We start from the raw sequence: 9,919 nt of genomic DNA on the forward strand, positions 1-9,919 counted from the left end.
GCTGACTAAACATACTAAATAATGCTCGGCTGGGAGACTGAAAAACGTCTTTATATCTTTCGACCTTTGCTGCGTCTTTGAATTTGTTGGTGTTGATATCTTCACCTGGGAGTAGCGTTGGTTACATCGACTGCTTGTGACGAACCATGGGATTCATGGTTCGTTACAGTACATTCTGAAAACATGTTCCCTTCCCTCTTACCATAAAAACTTAAGAAAGAAGACGAAACGCAAAGTGCCAATGAAATTCCTTTCCCACGGTATAGGCGTACACCCATCGCCTCACCTGGGACATTGGACACTTGTTGGGAGGCGATTGCCTTAGATAACCCTCGGGTACCAGGCAATCCAATCACACGCGCGAGCCCGCCAGTAGTCTCCGACTCCCCTTACAGAGATTATTGGTCACTGGCTGGAGGGCTGATGATTAGGTAGCCCTCGGTTACCGATCCACCAGTCTGCACGCGCGGACCAATAAGTCATAATTCAGCAATATATGTAATCCGGCCTCTGAAGTAGTCCTCGATGGTGGCTACCAAGTAGTCTGGGATTCCTAACCGGGTTAGAGCCCTAAGGATGACGTCCCACCTCGCCGAGTTGAAGGCGTTCTTTACGTCGAGAGTGACCACGAGACAGTACTGCTTCCGTCCTCCAAGCCACCTGGTTCCCTCAATAGCTTTTGCCGCTATGTCCTTGACTATGCGGATCGCGTCCGTCGTCGATCTTGCCTTCCTAAAGCCAAACTGCATCGGGGACAGATCACCTGCCTCTACGACAGGTTCCTGGAGCTTCCTGCAAATGCATCGCTCCAGCGCTTTGCCCACGTTGTCTATCAGGCAGATGGGCCTATAGGATGATGGTTCTTCCGGAGGCTTGTGGGGTTTTGGCAACAGGACAAGCTTCTGCTGCTTCCATGGCTCTGGGAAGACTTCTTCGCATAGGCACATGTTGAAGACATGCGCGAAAGCCGATGGGTGCGCTGTCATAGCCAGCTTCACTGCGGTATCGGGGATACCATCTGGGCCTGGCGCCTTGCCGGTCGGGGTTTCTGCTGCCACTTCCAAAATCTGGCTTGCCGTTATGTCGGTCCATCCGATGTGGCGATACGGTGCTCGTGCCGGGCTGACAGCTGCGGCGACAGTGGGAAATAGACATTCGACGATTTCTGAAAGGTGAAAGGCTTTGCCGCGTTTAGCTTTTTTACTATGACTTTGTATGCGAGACCCCAGGGGTCATTTTCCGCAGAGTCACAGCGTTCAAGGAAGCAGTTCCTTTTGCTTTCTCTGATGGACCTTTTGAGGACTCGGCGTTTCGCGGCGTATTCCTGGGACCTCGTATGGAAAGCCGGCGTTCCCTTAGCGCGTGTTTGGCGCCTCCTAGCACGGATGCATTCGCTGCGGGCTTCGACGATCTCCGTGGTCCACCCGAATACCGGCTCGCGGTGTCGGGAGTGGCTCCTTGTCTGTTTTGTGCTTGCCCTGCAAGCCGATGCTATCGAGCGGACGAGTTCGGCAGCGCTGGCTTCTGCGTCTCCCTGGGGCTCTGGTATGATCAGCTCCTCTAGAAAAATCTCTGGCCTGAGAGATCTGGCGTTGAAGGTCGTCATTGGCTGGTGGGCTGAGCCTTGCCTGCGGGACTCGATACTGCAGATAATTGCTTTGTGGTCACTAGCGGTGTATGCGGTACTGAGGGTCCACGTTGTACTCTCCAAGAGAGTGCTGCTGCAGAAGGACAGGTCAATGACTGACCCTGTCCCAGCTCGGGAGAACGTGTCCTCTGATCCCGTGTTTAGAAGGGTTATCTCCAATGTGGCAAAGGCTTCTAGGAGGGTGTGACCTCTAGCGTTGGTGAACCTTGACCCCCAATCCTCTGACCACGCGTTGAAGTCTCCTGCCAGGATGACATTTGGCCGTCCCCTTGCGTCGTCTGCTACTTCGTCGAGTATGGTGCCGAATTCCTGGAGCGACAGTCGTGGTGCAAGGTAGCAGCTGTATAGCCAGAGCTGGCCGACCTTGGCTCGGACATAGCCATTTCCCTTGCGTACCAACTCTGCTTGATGACCCGAAAGCCGCTTTGCCAGCGGGTCCGCAAGCCCGACGACAGCCACCTGGGAACCTCCATATCCCGGTCGTAGAGCCCTAATGCATTCTGCTTCCACTTGGTGGTCCACCTGAGCAGACAGTGCCATAGCGACCTCCTCTTTGGTGGCAAGGTCATCGATGTCGCGGATCTCGATGAAAGTTTCGCTTACCAGCGCCCTGACGCCTGCCAGCGTACCAAGGACTTGGCCTATCTCCTCCTTCAGCTGGGCAGTATTCTCCTTCTGAGCACCATTTAGCTCGAGAAGGAGCTCTCCCTTTGCTGTGCGCCGGACTCTGTCAACATTTTTTCCAACTTCCTTCAGCTTCCCGTCGTCTCTCCTCGTCACCATCCTTAGGATGTCGGAGTAGGAAAGGTCTCCTTTTGTGGCAATTATGATTGCGTCGTGCCTTTGTCGCCTGGGTGGATGGGTCGTTGTCGCTTTGGGTCTCTGTTCTGGCTCTTCAGACGCGTTGAATGGTCGGCGTCTGGGCCTACGGGTCGCGGTGGACCATGCATCTCCATGCGGGGCTTCCGAGATTAGTGACGATGACACCGTCAGCTTGCATGGGATCGGGCATGTCTGCTGGTCCATCGTCTCTGGTTTGTGGTCCTCCAGTTTCTGCTCCTAGATTCTCACGCAGATGTCCGAGTGCAACTCCTTCAGGTTGGTTAGGGTGTCTTTTATCTGGTTACCAGCCCAGCCCAGCCCATAGCGTGTGCAATATCCTGTTTGAGTTTTGCAGAGCATTCATAAATGAGAGGATTCCAGAGGATAGTCCACAAGCCGAGTTGTGTATCTGAGACAATTTTGACATATCATATGTTTTGTTGTTGTATTGTTTACATTTTCGTAGTGAATTCCGAATTTTTGTTGTGAATGTCAAATATTTATTATTTCATTTGACAATTATCGAAAAAATACCGCACAGAAACGTGCGAATTAGGAACATCCCAGATGGATGGTGGAATAACTGGGAATATTCGGAACGGCAAAACCTAACGGACCATCCCAGAAATGGAAGGTGGATAGTCGCCAGTGTGAATAGGATATTACTTTTCATTTCGGCGAGAAATATGTTGCCGTTTTTAAAACAGAAAAGTTTTGCGTTTTGGGAACGCGGAAGTGCTTGACTTTTCGTTTGAAAAGTAAACCACAATTTTGTTGTGAAAGTGAAAACCGGAGCCTTCCTGTTTATGTATGTTTATGTTGGCATGTAGATTAATTACGATCAGCACTTGACTAGACTAGACCGGGCAGATGTGCCAAATTGCCCGTGCCCTATGCAGAGCCTCTTAGAAGAGAGCGAGAGAGGTTAAAGTAGGAGAGCAGCTAAGCCGAGCTTGAACGAGAGATAGGCTGCTCCACTAAATATGATTTAACGATTTGATGACGAAATATCAAGCTGGGAAACCCGACAGGTATATTTCTGTAATTATATCATCGTTTTCTGATGAGGTTTTTTCCGATTGTCTTTGACTGCAATGTGGATAGGGTGCTAGGCAAGAGGTGTTTTAAGTCGCTTGACCTCTTTTACACTGCGATCATCGGTAAGTACCAACGCAAAATCCAACATAAAAAAACAATATTTAAAATATATCTTCAATTATATTGAAGGACCGGGGATCAATAAAATAACTTTGAGAAATATACAATTAATTATAGTTAATAGTTATTAAGCTTTAGATTTAAGCCAGGAAGGCATTTTTTGATTTCTTATAAAATACTAGCGGACTCGGCGAAGGTTGTCTCGCCCCATTTTAACGCTGACATGTGGCTATGATGATCGCAAGAAATGTACGAATTTCATTCGCTGGCGCAGAAACAGTTGCATCGGCGAGCGTTGAGTCAAAATGTGTATCGTTTTCGAGCAAACTTAAACGTTGGCAAGCATCCCGAAAAGTAGCGCACAGCACACCATCCACAGTTCGCGAGGAAGTGAAGGTTGTAGGGCCTCTAATGTTCACCAAAAGCAAGAGAAGCATTTGTCTTGGCGCGGATGAACTGTGTATATTCGTCCGTGGGCATCAGTCGAATTGACATCAGCGAAGCCAACAACAGCGTCACCTATATTTCGGCGTTGAAACTTCTTTGATGAAGCGTTCCATGTATAATATCAGGTCATTTCCGAGTAAAGTCCTTGTAAACGGATCGATTTCGCATGTCGTAAAGAAATTTGTCAATACTGTTGCTGGTGGTCTTTCTGCTCTTTACGCTGCATTTGCGTCCGTAAAGTACACACGCTGGCAGTTCTCCAAGTGAACTGCAAAATTCACGACAGTCGGGTGACGTTAATGGATCGGAAATCCAAACAGCCGCCAGATTGATTCGTCACGTAACGTCCAAGTTGAAATTTCGTCACCTTGTCGTTTGCATTTGAACCGGCAATGCCAAACACTGCCATATCGCTCCCTCCCTGTTGAAACACTACATTTGCAAACGTATTTGATGGATTTGATGAAGTTGCAGTACTCAACATGCAGTGGATTGAGAACAAAAGCGGACAGTATGGAACGATCCAGTGGTTATCGATAACGACATCCCTTCCTTTCACTTTTATCACGATTTATCTGCCGTTGTCATTTGGAGAACGACGCCGATACAATGGATATCCGTGCATTCCACTGATTGTGTCGTTCACCAACGGACGGGGAAAATGATTTGTGCAATTCCCGTTTTCCATACATATTTTCCAGTCTGGGTTGTGGACTCCGCAAGGGCCATGGATCATTGTTCATTGCCACAATGGAATGCAACTCAGGATCAGTTTCTGGATCTAGTATTTCGGCAGAAATGATCGAATCAATATGATCTGGTTGTCGAGCATCGAGCATCCAAAGCAAAATGCGGTAAACCACGCTTCTGCTATTCAATCGAGTACATCTAGCAACGAATTTCTCCAAAAACCTCTTCCTTAACCATATAATTCATGAGTTCTCTGATCTTTTGTTTGATTACTCGTGCAGGGATATCATGTCGATCGCTGGATATTTTTTCTTAGCAGCAACAGAGTCGTAATTTCGTGCCATTACGGATTGCAAATACCGATAAGTCGTATACTTGTTGCAATTGTCAGCCATCCCGACACTGTATAACAATGTCGCGTGATTCTACATTCTCTCCAACAATTACCACTGCGACTTCATTGATAACACTAGTCAACACGACATTTACGCTGTGGCCCAAAATTACTTTTTCTTATCGATTTTGGGGTTTAAAAATGTTTAACGAATTAAGGTTTTTTTTTATGGTTTAGTTTTTTTTTAAGGAATTTTTTAAAATCTGATATTTTTTTAATGTTTTTTTTTCAGAGGTAGTGCTTTTATTTTTCACATAACTTAAGTATCTTATATCTGGTTGCATAGAACTTTGCAGTTCTGAAAAGCTGACAAATGCAGCTATAAATTCGACGCAGACACTTTGTATCGGCAGCTTAACGCCTGGAAGATATTTTTTTTCGAAATTTTGACTTTAAAAACTCGGGAAAAGTCGAAAAAAAAATAATTCCTGGCCAACATTTTTAGTTTTAGATAGACGCTTTAATTAGGCGTCGTTTAAGGTATTGTTTATTAAAATCTTAAAAAAAAAACTACACCATAAAAAAAACCATAATTTGTTAAAAATTTTTAAACCCCGAAATCTATAAGAAAAAGTCATTTTGGGCTACAGCCTAATTGTCGTGTTGACTAGTGTAATTGGAAGTCGTTTGTCAGTCGATTTCATATTTCTGATGGACCAGAATTACAGGTCCCTAATATATAAACGGTAAAATGGGATTTCGAAGTGTTGGTCATCCAATTTTATCACAGCCGTCTCTCTATAGATTTTAGTGAACAAGACTTTAAACGTTGCCTAATAGCCTTTTCACACTGGGGACCATCCACCATCCATTTCTGGGATGGTCCGTAAGGTTTTGCCGTTCCGAAAATTTCCCAGTTATTCCACCATCCATCTGGGATGTTCCTAATTCTCACGTTTCAGTGCGGTATTTTTTCGATAATTGTCAAATGCAACCATATTTCACAACAAAAAATCGGAGATCACTACGAAAATGTAAACAATGACAGACAGGAAAATATAAAAATAAAACAAAATAGCCCCGTCCGATCTCACAAAGCACGCAAAAAATAAAAAAAATATCAAATATCAGCTGCAGGTGATTTTATTTCGATGTGACATCCATCTAACATAAAAATTAAGTGATAAAATTAATTTACATATATGTATATACATATATTATGGATGATTTTATTGCATTATTACCAATTGCACCAGGCACTGAGGAAACCCAATTTCTTCAAATGCTTGGACACACTCGTCAATTTTCTCTGAAGTGAGATAGTTTTTGGACATGTATTCCTCTGAGAATTCGTTGATGAATGCTCTGCAAAACTCATGCAGGATATTGCAGACGCTGTTGGCTGACACTCCGAAAAACACCATTCTCAGAATAAGATCCCAAAGTATATAAAGATATGGCGATACGCTTCTCCAGAGGAATTGCAGCTCGGCAGTTTGTGTCCTTCTTCCGTAGCACTTCCAAGCGAGTAACTAACAGAGAAAAGCTGGATCTCTCCATCCTAAAACTTTCCTTAAAAAACGCCTCGTTGTTTTCGGGTACATCCTTCTCCCAAAATGTACCGAACCGCTTCTGAAAAACATAACATATATATTTGTACTTTAAACATTGGTTGCATTTATTAGAAGCACTCACAAATGACCACAACCTTCCGGGCTTCAGTGTTTTCAAAACAGATATCCATTCTATTATCTCCTCCTCGTCAAAGTTATCCTCATCATCATCGTCCATGTCCAACAACATGATTAGCTTGTGCAAGAATATGTTTTGCTGCTGAATCACATTCACGACCATTGAAATGTTATTTATATTCATTTTAATTAAAGTAAACAAATTTTCACCGCACGCAATTCTGAGCAACAGCTGTTTCTCATGGATGGTGGATGGTGTCAATGTGAATCGGTGTATCACATCTTTCAAAAATTCCCACCGTTCCCCCAGGATGGACTCAGTGTGCAGAGAGTATTATTAATCCAATCATACACAAAAAAATTTTCCAAGTTTTCAATCAACACACAAAAAATTCAATTTTATTCCCTTGTGTAATACCACTCGACATGAGATTTCCTCAAGGAAGAAAACCAACTTTTTCTTAAAGACTTAGGGCTTAGAAATTGTTTGATAATAACTTTTTTTTTCTATGTCAGAACCTTTTTTTTTGAAGAATTTTTTTAATCTGGTATTTTTTAAAGCTTTTTTCAGAGGTAGCGTTTATTTTTTTCACGTAACTCTAGTATCTTACGTCTGGTTGTAAATATCTTTATTTTTTTGAAAAGATATTTAAAACAGCTAGAAGTCAAGCACTAACACTTTCAGCTTACCGTCTGGGAAATATAAAGCATTGAAATGCAAAAATGATTATTTTTTTGCGGTATTTTCAACGAAATTTTAACTTAAACGAGAAGGAACGTGTGAGTCGCTTCTGAGGACGCGACTCTACTTATACCCGTACTCAGTCAGAATATACATTTTTGAGCATATAATTATTTAGAATTAAAAAAAAAAAATTTTACATTTTACATTTTTTTGCTACATCTGTTATCTACATCTACATATACTATTTATATTATACATCTAACATGTATATTCTACATGTACCATTTAGATTCTACATCTCCTCCGCTAGGGGTTGCTCGTGCACTGAACGCGGCAGAGTGTGCGAGCGAGAAGGAAAATGAGTTGCACGGTCGTCGGCTGGAGGGGGCAGGGGAAGCCACTGAAAATTAATTTCGTCATTCTGGCTATAATTATGATCCGATCTAATTCAGATTCTGCAATCTGGTTGATATGGGCATTCTCTAAGATACTGCGTTTTTAGTTTTATCGTATCTTTAAAAATGTGCTTGCCATAGATTTTCGTCCTTTGTGGGGGCGGAAGGGGGCGGGGCGAAATTTTGAAATACACTTGTATCAGTGTGATATCACATGAGTCTGGAAACCAAATTTGGTTACCCTAACTCTTATAGTCTCTGAGATCCAGGCGCTCAACAAGACTGACAGACGGACGGACGGACGGACAGACAGACATGGCTATATCGACTCGGCTATTGATGCTGATCAAGAATATATATACTTTATGGGGTCGGAAACGTTTCCTTCTCTGCGTTACACACATCCACTTTTACCACAAATCTAATATACCCCTTAACTCTTTTTTGAGTACGGGTATAAAAACTCGGGAAAAGTCGAAAAAAAAAATCCTGTGACCTCTATTTTTTTGTGAATAGGTGCATAAGTTAGGCGTCGTTTAAGGTATTGTTTATTAAAATCTTTGGAGAGACGGTGCTACAATTCGTTAACCAAACCTCAAAAATGAAAAAATGCACAAAAAATATCTTTTGGAAGGTTACGGGCCCAACTGCATTACTGCAGTACCCATTACTGCAGGCCACCAGAGAGTAAATCATACAATTAACAAAATTAGACAAAAATAAAAAATAAAATTGTTGGACGATTGTCTCCCAGGCCTTCGGGTCGGGAACTGACCTGTTACAACCACTGCTTAGTGGTAAGACGACCAGAAGGTTCCAGTTGAGTTTGGATGTGTTCTACGCTACGAAGAGCGGCGTAAACAACAGAGAGCGGAACGGCGATAGACAGCAAGATATTAGATCTGGTGGCATCATCACAGCTTGTTTGTTTTTTTTTTTTTAATTCCCTAACTCATTTATTTTTGAAATTACGCATATAGAGAAAATTAGGTACTAGCTTAATAATTATTATATATTAGATTATAGACTAGATCTCATTCGCCGCCAGGATACGTGGGGCGACAGAGGAAGTACCGTGTCCCTGCGGGACGGCCGCGAAGCATTGCCTCGCAGGGACGGTGGTTTCTCCTAAGCTGCCTCCCTTCTAAGGCGCTCGCATCTCCGGAGCTCTTTCAACGCGGCGGCAGCAAATTTGGTTACTGCTGTCCATACCGCTTCGTCTCTTATCATCGCTTCCACCAGGTTGCTGGGTGACAGCCGCCTGCCCACGGACTGCCATAGTTCGCTCCTCGCCTGGTCGAAGCGTCCGCCGACAAACATGGTGTGCTCCGCGTCCTCTGTACCGCCGCCGCAACATCTGCAGTGTGGCGAAACTTCGTGCCCAAATCTAAACAAATACTGGCAGAAGCAGCGGTGTCCGCTGAGGAGTTGCGTGGTGTAAAAATTCACCGCACCGTGGCCCCTGTTGGTCCAGCTTCTCACATCTGGGATGAGACGGTGGGTCCACAGGCCGTTTTCGGAGCTGTCCCAGCGGCTTTGCCACACACTGAGGCTCTCCTCTCTTGCCTGCTCTCGCGCCGCCTTCCGTTCGACTCCTGCCCGGATGGCCAGAGCTACGTTCTTCTCCTCAACGACTAAGAGATCGAGCCGAACTGGTTGGCAGATAGCCCCCTGGCTTCGTACACCGCCTTCTCCATCCGTGTGCAGATTATTTGCTCCATCGTCTTCCCTAATGAGTCGATCAGACATATCGGGCGAAACGAGGAGGGGTCCTCTAGCGGCTTACTCGGTTTTGGTAAGAGCACAAGGTGCTGTGTCTTCCATTGAGAAGGAAACAGTCCTTCTTGGAGACACTTTGTGAACGCCGTCGCAAACTCTTGCGGCTTATACGAGACAGCTAGTTTGACTGCCCTGCTCGGAATTCCATCTGGACCTGGGGCCTTATTTGGCTTCAACCTGCGGGCCGCTGTGATAGCCTCGTCTGCCGTTACTGGTTCCACCTCGTATGGGTGCTGAAGCGCTTCGTCGTTTTGGTCTAGGTTATGCATC

This window comes from Drosophila obscura, unplaced genomic scaffold (genome assembly GCF_018151105.1).
Source record: "Drosophila obscura isolate BZ-5 IFL unplaced genomic scaffold, ASM1815110v1 contig_5, whole genome shotgun sequence".
Classification (NCBI taxonomy): domain Eukaryota; kingdom Metazoa; phylum Arthropoda; class Insecta; order Diptera; family Drosophilidae; genus Drosophila; species Drosophila obscura.